General features: G+C 37.1%; 1 protein-coding gene across 4 annotated transcripts in view; it reads right to left on the reverse strand.

Moving 5' to 3' along the window:
* Positions 1 to 12,805, reverse strand: part of TTBK2 (tau tubulin kinase 2) — a 137,315-nt gene that overhangs the window by 90,154 nt on the left and 34,356 nt on the right. The window contains exon 2 of one of the 4 annotated variants that reach the window (XM_053927760.2): positions 6,303 to 6,414. The exons of the other annotated variants lie outside the window; for them this stretch is intronic. The gene's annotated coding sequence lies outside the window, so the exon portion shown is untranslated. The remainder of the gene's footprint in view (positions 1 to 6,302; positions 6,415 to 12,805) is intronic. 4 annotated transcript variants of the gene reach the window in all.

A 12,805-nucleotide genomic window follows, 5' to 3' on the forward strand; every position in this document is an offset into this window, starting at 1 on the left:
GGTGTTTTCAATCAGAGGTTTGAACCTTTATTTCCCCGCACTGGAGCCCTGGGTTACGCGGTCTGCTTTGCTCCCCGCTGTTTGTCCCGGTTTATCTCTGCGCGAATGTGGGGCCGCAGAGTCTTCTAGTGGTCAGACTGCCTGCCCCTTTCGTCGCCAGTCTGGGTCCCACCACGGCCACGCCAGTCCTCTCCACCCCGGTGCCCATCTCCGCCCCTCCTACCAGTCTGGATGTATGTTTCTTTTTTATCTACTTGGTGTCGGACTTCCCTGCCATTCGATTTTCTGTCAGTTCTGGTTGTGCAAGGAGGCGCAGTGTGTCTACCTACGCCGCCATCTTGGTTCTCCCCCTATGCTCTGTATTATCATTAAAGATCAGTGGTAATGAGCACTATTTTGGAATGAGATAGATCTAAGCTAAAAATCCTGGCTCTGCTATTCACTTTTTTTTTTTTTTTGTAACTATGGACAAACTAACCTCTTCTAGGCTCAGTTTCCTGCACTATAAAATGATCTAAAAGTTAGGGTAAGAATTAAATAATATTTTTTAAAACCACACTTAAATCAATACCTGGCACAGAAATAGTGATAAATGGTTGCTAACTTAATCATTATATGATAGATACAAACTGCTTCCCAAAGTGATCGTACTAATTTATACTTCTACTATTGGGATACAAGGGAGTTCTCATTTCTCTATGCATTTCTCAATACTTAATACTGTCAGACTTTTTTTCCCCAATCTGATGGGTATGAATTGGTGTCTTGCTGTAATTTGCATTTCTCTCATTACCAGTGATGCTGAGCATCTTTTTATCAGTTGGTTGTTTAGGTTTCCTTTTTTGTGTGAATTACTAGTTCTTATCCTTTGACTATTCCTTCTTTGTCCACTCCTGTGACTGACTGCCTTGACCTAGGACATCACTATCTCATAGTGTTTCACTGGAATTCTTTGCCTCTGTGTTCTCCAAATATTTTAAGGCCCTCAACTAGTTCCCTGCCACTATATTCTTCCTCTCCATAACACTGGGTGCCACTTAATTGTCACCTACAGACTCAAGCCCACCTCACTCTCTCCCTTATATTCAGCAGGAAACATTTATGGAGCTCTATCCAGAACAATATTCTGGATGCCATCATGCATTCACCCTTGCTGTTAGTTTTGTCCTGACCTCATTCCTTGGTTCTGACAACTGAGCTTCTGTGTACTCTTCTGTTCCCTTCTCAATGATCTATGGGTCTTTATACACATTTCTCTTTTTTATACATTGTAAACGTTTTTCTTCTTAAGACCTATGTGCATTTTCATTATTAATTCTCTCTCTGTCAGCCTGGCTTGACTGTGAGTCCCCAAGCACAAAGACCATGGCATGGCTCTGTTTATATCCCTAGCACCTAGCATAGCAGTTCACATTTCCCTAGTGCCTAAGAAGAAAAGAAGGAAGGAAAATGAAAATGCCTGATAAACTCTCTAGTACCCTGGACTTTCCAGGATTAAGGCCACTTGCCCTTTCTTTCTCCATTCTACTGCTCCTCTCCCTCTCCCACAGGGCAAAATGTCAACTTCAGAAATGTTAAGCACCAGCTTGTCTTATGTACTTCACCTGTGTCTTATAAACAACATACTGGATTGCCCTGATGTTGACTGCTCCAATGGACTACCCCCCCCTATTATCTCCTGATGCAGCTCATCTAGCATCTGCATCTCCCTGACCCCATCCATTCTGTCAAATCTGACTGTACTTCACTGGAGTAGGCTAACATGACCCATCATGTCCCCATGCACTCACTATTCATAAGGTAATCCCCCTAAAATACTGTTTTATCATATCATTTGCCTACACAAGAAACCATAAACAATAATGCCTGGAGAAATAAGATTAAAATGGTGAGCTTAGAATTCAAGATTCATTCTACACTTATCAAACTTCATTTTCTTCAGTTCTTCTGTATAAATTATACACTCTAATAAGCTGTGTTTTTAATTCTCCATCTCAAATATTCTATTTCGGTTTTTTGTTTTGTTTTGTTTTGCTTGCATTATTCCATCAACCTCATCTCAAATCAAAAACAATTCTTCAAATATAAATATCCCTGTAAGAGCTAGTATCAACCAATGAATACTCAGGATTAGATTTTCAGATATGTGCAAGTTGGTCACCTAGCAAGGCCCTGGAGCGGAAAAAATAAACAAGACAATTAACCTACGAGTTCCCTGGAGACAAATAAGAGTATAATAGAGTCCAGTAACAGAGAACTAAAGAAAGAAGTCAGCAAGGTAGCACTGATCACTAGGAGTTGTAGGTTGTTCACTGTAAGAAAATACAGGATGGAAATATATCAACAAACCAATTTTAACTTTCTGCTTATGTCTCTCTCACATTTGATAAATCCACTAAAAAATAAAAAAAAACTCCTGAATGTACAAACCAGATCTTTACCAACCACTCAAAATACCGCCACTTAGGGCTCTTTCTTAATCTTGTAGGTCTTAATCACTCTAACCCAATATAGAATGCCTGTGGTCTGTCATCAACCTCTGTGCAAAAGAGAAGTTACCAGTGGTAACTCCACCCAGAAAAGGCAGTAAAAAGTAGACTTAATGTAGATAGATAATACCTATGGCTATTATAGCAAGGTGGTATACCTTCCTAGTTAAACAGAGATTTTACCTGTGATATAAAAAAGGATTTCTATTCATCTAAGAAAGGCAGTGATAAGTCCTTCTCTAATTGTTCAAGTCTTTTTTTTTTTTTTTTAAGGAATAGCTATGCTGTATTCTCAACTAAATTCATATAACCTAATGAATTTTTTGTTCTTAAAATTTCAGATGATCTACTACTCTTGCTTTCAAATCAAGACCTTAAAACTATGGCAGGTGGGAGTACGGTGGTCTACATCCCAGCACTGAATATTAACAAGAGTAACAATGTCGTGCACAAGGCAAGTAATTTTACATGACCTGCTGCTAGAGGAAAGTAAAACAATCATAAAGGGGTATCAATCATTTCCTGCTTTTAATTATAAAGTCATTTAGTAATAAAGTGAAAAGCTGAGCTGAAAGAATCCCAAATCTACTCACAGGAATGCTCTAGAATTCAAAGAACAAATTCCAGGTCATTTAAAAATTAGCAAACTCTAAGACTCTGCAGAGATAGAGTCATATCCTGGTAAGGACACCACAAAACCAGTGTTAGTTTCCTTACCCATCTGTCACTGACTCCCTATATTTACCTACTCCTCACCAAAAACAAGTAAACAAACAAACCACACCCACCTGAATAATAACAACTCATGAAATATCGCCACCATGGGAGATAGAAAAACATAAAGCTAGGACCTGTTCTCAAAGAATTTACAATCTTGTTGAAAGAAATGAACGTATTTATAAGACTATCATAGAAAATGTAAGATCAAAGGAGTTTATAAGAACAAAGAATAAGCATTACAGAGAACTCAATAGATTAGTTGGATTAAAATGCATCATAAAGCTTGGAGCTTGACTGAGTTGATGATGATAGAAAAAGAAGGGATGTCCTCTACACAAAGTCCCCAAGAAAAATAATTCCACCAAGGAATCTAAAATACAAAGGATCCTTCCAGCTCTCATGAGAAAGCCCATCTAACAATCCCTTAGGTTCTAAGTAGCTCAGGAGACGAAGGCAGACGCAAGTTTCCAAACTCTTCATTCCAGATAACCATCGAAGGAAATTCCATCATTTAATTTTGTTTTCTTCTAATAGCTGGATAGTTTTATATTTCATACATAGATGCGTGGTAAATTTTCAGTTCATTTTTGTATAATGTACATGGTTTAAGTCAAGGTGCATTATTTTTCTATGTGGTTGTCCAATGTTACAAAACTACTTATTAGTAAAGACTATTATTCTTTCACTAAGAAACCTTGCAAAAAATTATTGGCCATATTGGTCTGGTTCTGTTTCTGGAATCCCTATTTTATTCCACTGATCTTATGTCTATCTGTTTGTTAATACATACAACAATCTTGATTACGGTAGCTTTGTACTACGTGATTTTTAAAATCACGTAGTTTGATTTTTCCAACAATTTTATTTTTCAAAATCATTCTGGTTATTCTAGATCCTTGGCCTTTCTATAGAAATTTTAGAATCAGTTTATCAGTAACTACAAACAGTACTGTTGGAATATTTTTTGATAATATGTTAAATCTGTAGATCAATTTGGGAAGAATGAACATCTTTACTATAATGAATCTTCCAATTCATGAATATGACAATTCTCTCCATTTAGATCTTCTTTGTTATTAATAAGGGTTTTATAGTTTTCAGCATAGATATACATATTTTATTAACTAAATATTTCATTTTGGGGGCACTTTTGTAAATTTTTTAAATTCAGTTTTCAGCCCTGGCTGGTGTGGCTCAGTGGACTGAGTGCTCGCCTGTGAACCAGGGGGTCGCTGGTTTGATTCCCGGTCAGGGCACATGCCTGGGTTGTGGGACAGGTTCCCTGTAGGGGCACGCTAGGGACAACCACACGTTGGTATTTCCCTCTCTTTAAAAAAAAAAAAGGAAAAAAAAATTCAGTTTTCAATTGTTTATCACGAGTATATTGAAATATTGTTGCCTTTTGTGGGCTGGCCTTGAATCACTTGCTAAAATCATTTATTCTAGGAAATTTCTGTGGCATTCCTTGGGATTGTCTACACAGACAATCACACCATCTGTGAACAGGGAGAGTTTTATTTCTTCCTTTCAAATCTGTATGCCACACCACACACATTCTCTTCTCATTCTGGGTCTCTGATGACACAAATGTTAGACCTTATTCATAGTCTAGTAAGCCCCCAAGACTAGTTACTTTTTTTTTTTAAGAGTTTATTCATTATTGTTTGTTTTTTTTTTAGAGAGGGGGAAGGGAGGGAGAAAGACAGGAAGAGAAACATCAATATGTGGTTGCTCCTCACACACCCCCTACTGGGGACCTGGCCTGCAACCCATGTGCCCTGACTGGGAATTGAACCCATGATCCTTTGGTTCACAGGCCAGTACTCAATCCACTGAGCTATACCAACCAGGGTAGTTACTTATTTTTAACCTTGTTTTTTTTTTTTTTTTATTTTGCAACTAGATCATTTCTATTGATCTATTTTCAAGTTCACTGACTCTTTAATCTGTCATGTCCACTCTGCTAGTGAGCCCACCACTTCAGTTTTTTTATTTCCATTATTGTATTTCTCGGTTCTAAAATTTCCATTTAGTTCTTTATATCTTCTATTTTTTTGCTGAGTTTTTTTAATCTTTGTACTCATTCCTGGACCATTTAGTTCTTTATATCTTCTGTTCCTTTGCTGAAACTTCTTATTTCCTGCTCATTCCTGGAACACGGTCATTATAGCTATTTTAAAAGTCTTTGACAATTTCAACATCAGTGTGATCTTGGCATTAGGATCTGTGTTGTCTTTTCCCATGTGAGTTAGATTTTTCTGATTCTTTTTAAGCTGAGTAATTTTAGATTTTATTCTGGACATTTTGAATATTATGGTATGAGACTCTGCATCTTAGAATGTTTGTGTTATTTATTCTAGCCAGTAATTGACCCAACTGGGTTCACATTTCAAGTTCTGTCTTCTGTGGGTTGTGTTTCCAATTTCAATACAGTTTTGTGCTCCATAACTGTCCCATGGAGTGTCCAGTTTGGGGCTTAGGGCTGGCCTATCCCATAGTTCAGTCCTCAACAGTTATTTATGCTGTTTAGAATCAGGCTCACACAAGCACAACTTGGAAGTCCACTCGGCAGTCCATAATCAACTTTAAGTGGTTTCCCTGCAATCTTCTGGTTCCCTGGGGCTCCCCTTTCTCAGCCTTCCAACAGAGAGGTGGGCTCACCTCTGTTGTATACTTCCCAGGACTATGTCAGAAGTCAGGGCTAATCACCAGAAGATCAGAGGGAGAAGAAAAGCAATGGAATTTGCTCCACTCTCTTGAGACCATAGCTCCTCCAATTTTAAAGGAAGGTTCCCCTCCCTCTGAGAATAGGCTCCTGGCTACCCCCATTGAAGACACTACAGCCAATGCCAAGGATTGCTTGGTGCCTGGGGTGCAAGAGAATGAAGAAAAGGAAAAAAAGAAGAAAAAAGAAAAGGCTCTGGGACTGCCACGTTTTCTCTGAGCATTAGGAAACCCCTTTCCTGCTCCTTGAGTCAGAACTAGAGAACGTTGGTTGCTTTTTCTGTCCGTGTTAACAAGGCTCATTTCCAAGTTTCAGGATACGTTAAGTTCAGGCAGGGCATACTGGAAGAAAAAAAATTATAAACTCACCACTGGTTCACTGGTACTTTGAATTCTGGTCTTCTTCCTCAATCTGCCTCCTACTATTTATTTTTCAGAGTCCTCAAATAGTCACTCCAAGCATTCTGTCCAGGTTTTATAGCTGCATTCAGTGGGAGAGACAGGGTGAAGTATGCTTACTCCATCTTATCTGGAATCAGAACCTGGACTACTGTTTTTCATAAAAAACTCTGTGGAACTGATTGACTATTTAAACTATTTGTATAGCTTTGATTATAAATTAAAAAATAAAAGTAAATAAATCCTGTAATAACCTTATCTAGGAAAAGAGAATAGGCAAGCTAGTAGAATCACATTTTTTAAACATATATATTTTTGGATATTGCATGCTTAGGAAATAAAGCAAATCGCACTTTGCTTTATTTCTTTAAATTTTATTTTTCCTGTGGATTTTTATAAATACTAAGCCTGTTATAAAAATTTTTAAAGGAAAAAAGAAAGTAGGAGTTATCCAAAGCATAAGACAGAGGAAGCAGATTGAAGAGGCCATGAACTGTTTAGGAACTAAAAATAAACATGCCATGTTAGGGTGGATAGTCTTTACCTGAAAAAAGGAAGGCCCTGAAATATTTTAGCAAAGTTGGGGGAGTGACATGATCCAATCGCTGTATGTTCTCCTACTGCAGAACATAAAGATGCACAGAAAATGAGTCTGTCTGAATCTAAGGGGTCGCACCAAGTTGCAGAACAGTATATACACAAGTACAAGTCCACATGTTGTTGGGGTATGTAAGTAAAGGAGGGAGATTTTATACACACACACACACACACATACACACACACATATATATGTGGATAAATAGATTTACAATAGCCCTGGCTGGGTAGTTCAATTGGTCAGAGGGTCGTTCAGTTGGTTAGAGCATTGTACCAATACGCCAAGGTTGCAGTTTTGATCCCTGGTCAGGGAACACACAAGAATCAACCAATGAATGCATAAATAAGTAGAACAACAAGTCAATGTGCGTGTTTGTGTGTCTCTCCCCCTCCCTCCCTTCTTCTCTCTCTCTAAAATCAATCAATAAATAGGTTTATAATATGTATTGAATGTGTCTGGAAAAAAACACAAGAAACCAGTAATAGTGGTTAACTTTGGAGGAGAGTGAGGAGCTAAGAGAAAGAAAACTTTTTTTTTTAAAGATTTTATTTATTTATTTATTTATTTTTTAGAGAGGGGAAGGGAAGGAGAAAGAGAGGGAGAGAAACATCAATGTGTGGTTGCCTCTCGAGTGCCCCCTACTGGGTACCTGGCCTGCAACGCAGGCATGTGCCCTGACTGGGAATCGAACCAGCGACCCTTTGGTTTGCAGCCTGTACTCAATCCACTGAGCTACACCAGCCAGGGCAAGAAAGAACACTTTTATTTTTTAGCTTATTCTTCTGTTTGATTTTTAATTTTTTTATTTTTGAATTTTTACTGTGAACATTTACAGCCTTCAAAAAGGTTATAAACAAAATGGTGGGAAGTCTTATGCATACATTAAATAGAAGATAGATATAAGTTATTAAAACAAAAGAAGAATGAATGAGCCTACCATTCAGTAGCTCTGTTCCTAGTATACAGTAAGCAAACACTGCTAGAGATCTTCCCACAAATATTTCCAATCATTTATAAAGTATGTTCACAACCCCAAACAGAAATTAGATTACATTACACTAATTTACCATGTATTTTCAAACATTCAGAAACTTAAAGAAAAGATAAAGAGTAAGAATGGATTTTGAGATATTTATAATTATTATGTTTTTACTATAAAAATGTTTGCATTATTCTTTTCAATTTAAGCACCAAAGACTATAAAAGAAGAAAGAAAAAGATCCTTTCCTTTTCTGGTACCTCTAATTCCAATACCCAAATATAATCATTCCCATGGCTTCTTGAGTTCTGTATGATTCCATACTTTTTTGTGTATATAAAGCCCGTATAAACATATGTGTGTATATACTCACAAAGACACATATATACATTTTATTTTATTTCAAGGAAATGAATCTCTGCTCCTTAAAATAACCTAGACCTATTCTAGTTCCTCTGTGTCATTTTTCTAAACCCAAGTAGAATAATGAAAAGATAAATCCCCAAGCTGGCAGATAATGTTAAATCTCCCAGCTAGGTAAATGTTAATGCACATACTGAACAAATACAGTTCTCAGAGATCTCCTAACACTCTTTAATAAAACAGGTGAAACTTAAGTAAGGCAAGCAAAATTACTTTGGCGGAGAAATACACAGGATGAAGCAAGCAAAAGGGCAGATGATAGGTTAAAGGATACAATGAAGGGGTTAAGGGTTTATCTCTAACCTTTTAGGTCCCAGAGTTTATCAACTATGTTCTCTCATAAAAGGAATTATCAAGGATCTTTTAACACCCTTTGATGGAACAGATGAACCTCAACAAGGGCAAGCAACTTTGGAGTAACTTTCATGGACGGTCTTCTATACTGGAAAGAAATTACATATTTCTTACATTCTTAATATTAGGGAAAGGGAGTAGTCATACTTTGCAGCAGTAGCTGGAGACTTCAAGCAAGGAGAGTTTGTGTTCTGCAGTCTCCGTGGATATATATATATCTAAGACCAACAACTCAGAGTAAATAAAAGTCCCCAAAAGTCAAAACAAAATCACTTTTTTATGGGCTATGTTGTTTTTCTCTGCATTTATATGGGACAAGACAAATTAATTCCCAACTACTTGGACTGAGAATAATAAAATTATTTGGTTATCAAACAATGGCATTTACTCTATTATTTATTGATATTAATAGGATCCTCACTTGCTTTTTGAGAATCTAGAAATTTTTTTAAACAATTAAATAAGCCTTTAATTACTTTCTCATCCAAAGTAATATACAAAGAGAACCTCAGTTTTACTCAAAGTTGGTGCTTTGAAAGAACACAAGAGATTAAGATATTCTGATCATTCACAACATGACACAGAAGGCTAAAACGAAACAGAAAGGCCGGACAACTTTCTAGTCATTCAATGATTTAAGCAGTGATTTTTAAATACAACAGTCTTCACCAGATTGAACACATTATGGAAAGAATACACATAAGAATTAGTGAGATACCTGATCTACAGAGCATTTTTAAAGAAAAACTATTTTTTTATGCTTAGGTATATATTTATAAACCAATTAGAAGCAAGTTAACAATACATGAACTTTTAAAGATCCTAGAACAACTCCTTTTGATGAAAAGATACATGAAGTATAAATTATAGTAATTTTACAATATTCTGAATTCCCAAAACATTAGACCCACCTATATGCAAAGACTAAAAAACTTCTGGGCCAAATAGAAATCATTTTCTGGAAGATCCAAATGATTATCACTTATACAAATGAAGAGTTGATGTCTATAAAATGTGGTTTTGAGAATCTAAGCCCTAGTCATCCAAAAGTGACTGGTATTTATAGCATTTTTAATAGATTATTCAAGAACCTCAGTATTTCTTTTTCTTATCATAAAAATAATGAACCTTATGAAAAAATAATCAGAAATAGAAGAATTATGTTATCTTATTCTCCCACATCTCTATTTACAAATGTGTACTATCACTAAATACAAAGTGCTTTGTGCTATCATTTTGCCACTGAGCATAAAATAAATGTTACATTTATATGTATGTAATTCCTGCCCTTAAGAGGCTTGCAATTTAAAAGAAAACAAGAAAGTATTTTAAAAATAAACAGCCCTGGCCAGGTGGCTCAGTTGGTTGGAGCATCATCCTGTACACCAAAAGGCTGTGGGTTCGATTCCCAGTCAGGGCACATACCAGGTTCAATGGCATGCATATGGGAAGCAACCAATCAATGTTTCTTTCTCACATCAATGTGTTTCTCTCTCTCTCTTTCTCCACCCCTTCCTCTCTTTCTAAAATCCATAAAAATATCCTGGAGTGAGAAAATTAATTAATTAATTAATTAGAAATGAAAAGAAACAAAATAAACAATGCAAGGAAAATGAAGAGTCCACATAAGAATAAACCAGGCAAAATCTAGAATTTATTAAGATCTATTGAGAAAAGTGTGCTGCTCCAATAACAATTAGTACTCTGGTGCCCATACTGTGGTCTCAACTGTACAATGCAAGGAACAGGATTCTTAGGAGAGTGATCCTGATTCTAATACAAGGAACAGGATTCTTAGAAGAAGAGGGATCCTGATTCCAACTACAACTTTGAAAGTTCAAAGAATACCTGAAACATGTGTTGTGCCACAAAGCAAGAATGGCATCAAGTAACACTGGATTTATGTCAGAAGGATTCAGCAGCCAACTTGAAAGGGCTTCCACTAACCAAAGACATGAAAATTTGAGCATCAAAACAAAAATGACTGCAATGGTTTGAAATTAAATATTTAAAAATCCATGACTTCATAGCAATACTCAAAACAAAAATAACTCACTGGTCACATAAGGGCACAACTCATTATTCTGAAAATTGGTAAATAATAGAGAAGACAAATCAAGGCTTCATTCTGCCCTTCTTATAGTAACTATATTTGTGGGAACAAAAATAAAATACAAAATAAAGTTCTACTTTGTGGAATAAGTCCAGTTCAGAAATTTGGAAGGAATGAAAAAAAAATCCTAAAAATCCTAAAATATCCTAAAAAAAATCCTATGGAAACACTGGATCTAGACAATGTACTCTTGACAATAACACGAATCTCATCAAGCCTCTAATGTGACTACCACAGTTCACAGGTCACATGGAGAACAGACGAACATACTAAAAGACACCGCAAGGATGCAATTGGCCAAATTCAGAATTTGGACTATTCTATCAAACTAAGAACTTCAACTATTTTTTTCCTTTAAATAAAAATGTTTTTCATTCTCACCCAAGGATATTTTTTCATTGCTGAGAGAGTGACACAGAGAGAGAGGATCGATCTCGATCGGTTGCCTTCTCAAACATGCTCCAACCACAGACTGAATTCACGACCCTTCAGTCTACTGGAGGATGCTCCAACCAACTGAGCCACACTGGCCCAGGAAGAACTTCAACAATTTCTTCAACAACTAAATGGTAGTGCTCCCTGCCCTCCCCTCCAAAAGAGAAAAAAAAGATAGGGAGACTATAAATTAAGAGAGGTTTAATAGATCTGTCAACCAAAGGCAACGTGCGTACTGTGTATGTGAATCCTCATTTGAACAAGTCAATTACAAAATTTTTTAGATATTCTGAAAAATTAAACAATGGCTGGATTTTAGATGGTATTGAGAAATAATTTTGTTAGATGTTTAAAACTACTATGTTTGTTGTTAAAAAAAAAAAAAGGAGTCCCTTAATGTAAATGATGGACTTAGTTAATAACAATTTATGAATACATGAATACTGGTTCACCAATTGTAACAGATGTACCATAGTAATGCAAGATGTTAATAATAGGGGGAACCGGGGGTGGGGTGTTAATATGGGAACTGTCTACTTTCTGCTCAATTTTTCTATGAACCTAAAATAGTTCTAAAATGTAAAGTTAAAGAAAAATTGGAACATGGGCTTCCTCTCCAATGAGCTCCTATAACCCATTCTTAAAATTGGTCATCTGAGGCATTTCCACAGCCTTACTACTCCACTTTTTCATGAACACATATCCTGCCTGGCTATGTGGCACAGCTGGTTGAAGCATCGTCTTGTACAGCAAAAGGTTGTAGTCAGATTCCTGGTCAGGGCAGATACCTAGGGTTGTGAGTTCAATCCCTGACTGGGGAGGATATCGGAGGCAACTGATCAACGTTTACCTCTCTGTTTCTGTTTCACTTTCTGTCTGTTTGTCTCTCTCCCCAAAATCAGTAAACATATCCTCAGGTGAGGATTAAAAAAATAACAATAATTTAAAAAATAATACAGATTCCCCCAAATTTTCGCGAAGTTTAACATAAACTACCTCTAAAGACTTCCAGCCAAGACAGAGGTGTAGTAGGTAGACACACTGTGCCTCCTCACACAACCAAAAGAAGGACAACAATAAATTTAAAAACAAAAACAACCAGAACTGCCAGAAACATCGAATTGTGTGGAAGTACGACAACCAAGGAGTTAAAGAAGAAACATTCATCCAGACCAGCAGGAGGGGTGGAGGCGGGCAGCCGGGGTGGAGAGGACTTGCGGCAAAGCTGCGGCTGGAGGACCCAGTGAGGAGGCAAATTGCAACCAGGGTGGTTTATCTGGGTGGTCCCACATTTGCGTGCAGATAAACCAGGAGGAACAACTGGGGAGCAAGACACACTGCACAACCAGGGTTCCAGAGTGGGGAAATAAAGCCTCAAACCTCTGATCAAAAACACTTGTGGGGGTTCAGGCGGCAGCGGGAGAAACCGCCAGCCTCACTGGAGAGTTCATTGGAGAGACCAATAGGGTTCTAGAACACACAAAAACACACCCACCTGGGAATCAGCACCAGAAGGGCCCAATTTGCTTGTGGGTAGCAGAGGAAGTAACTGAAATCCGGCAGAGAGCAAA

Source organism: Desmodus rotundus, chromosome 7 (genome assembly GCF_022682495.2).
Source record: "Desmodus rotundus isolate HL8 chromosome 7, HLdesRot8A.1, whole genome shotgun sequence".
NCBI classification, from domain to species: Eukaryota; Metazoa; Chordata; class Mammalia; order Chiroptera; family Phyllostomidae; genus Desmodus; species Desmodus rotundus.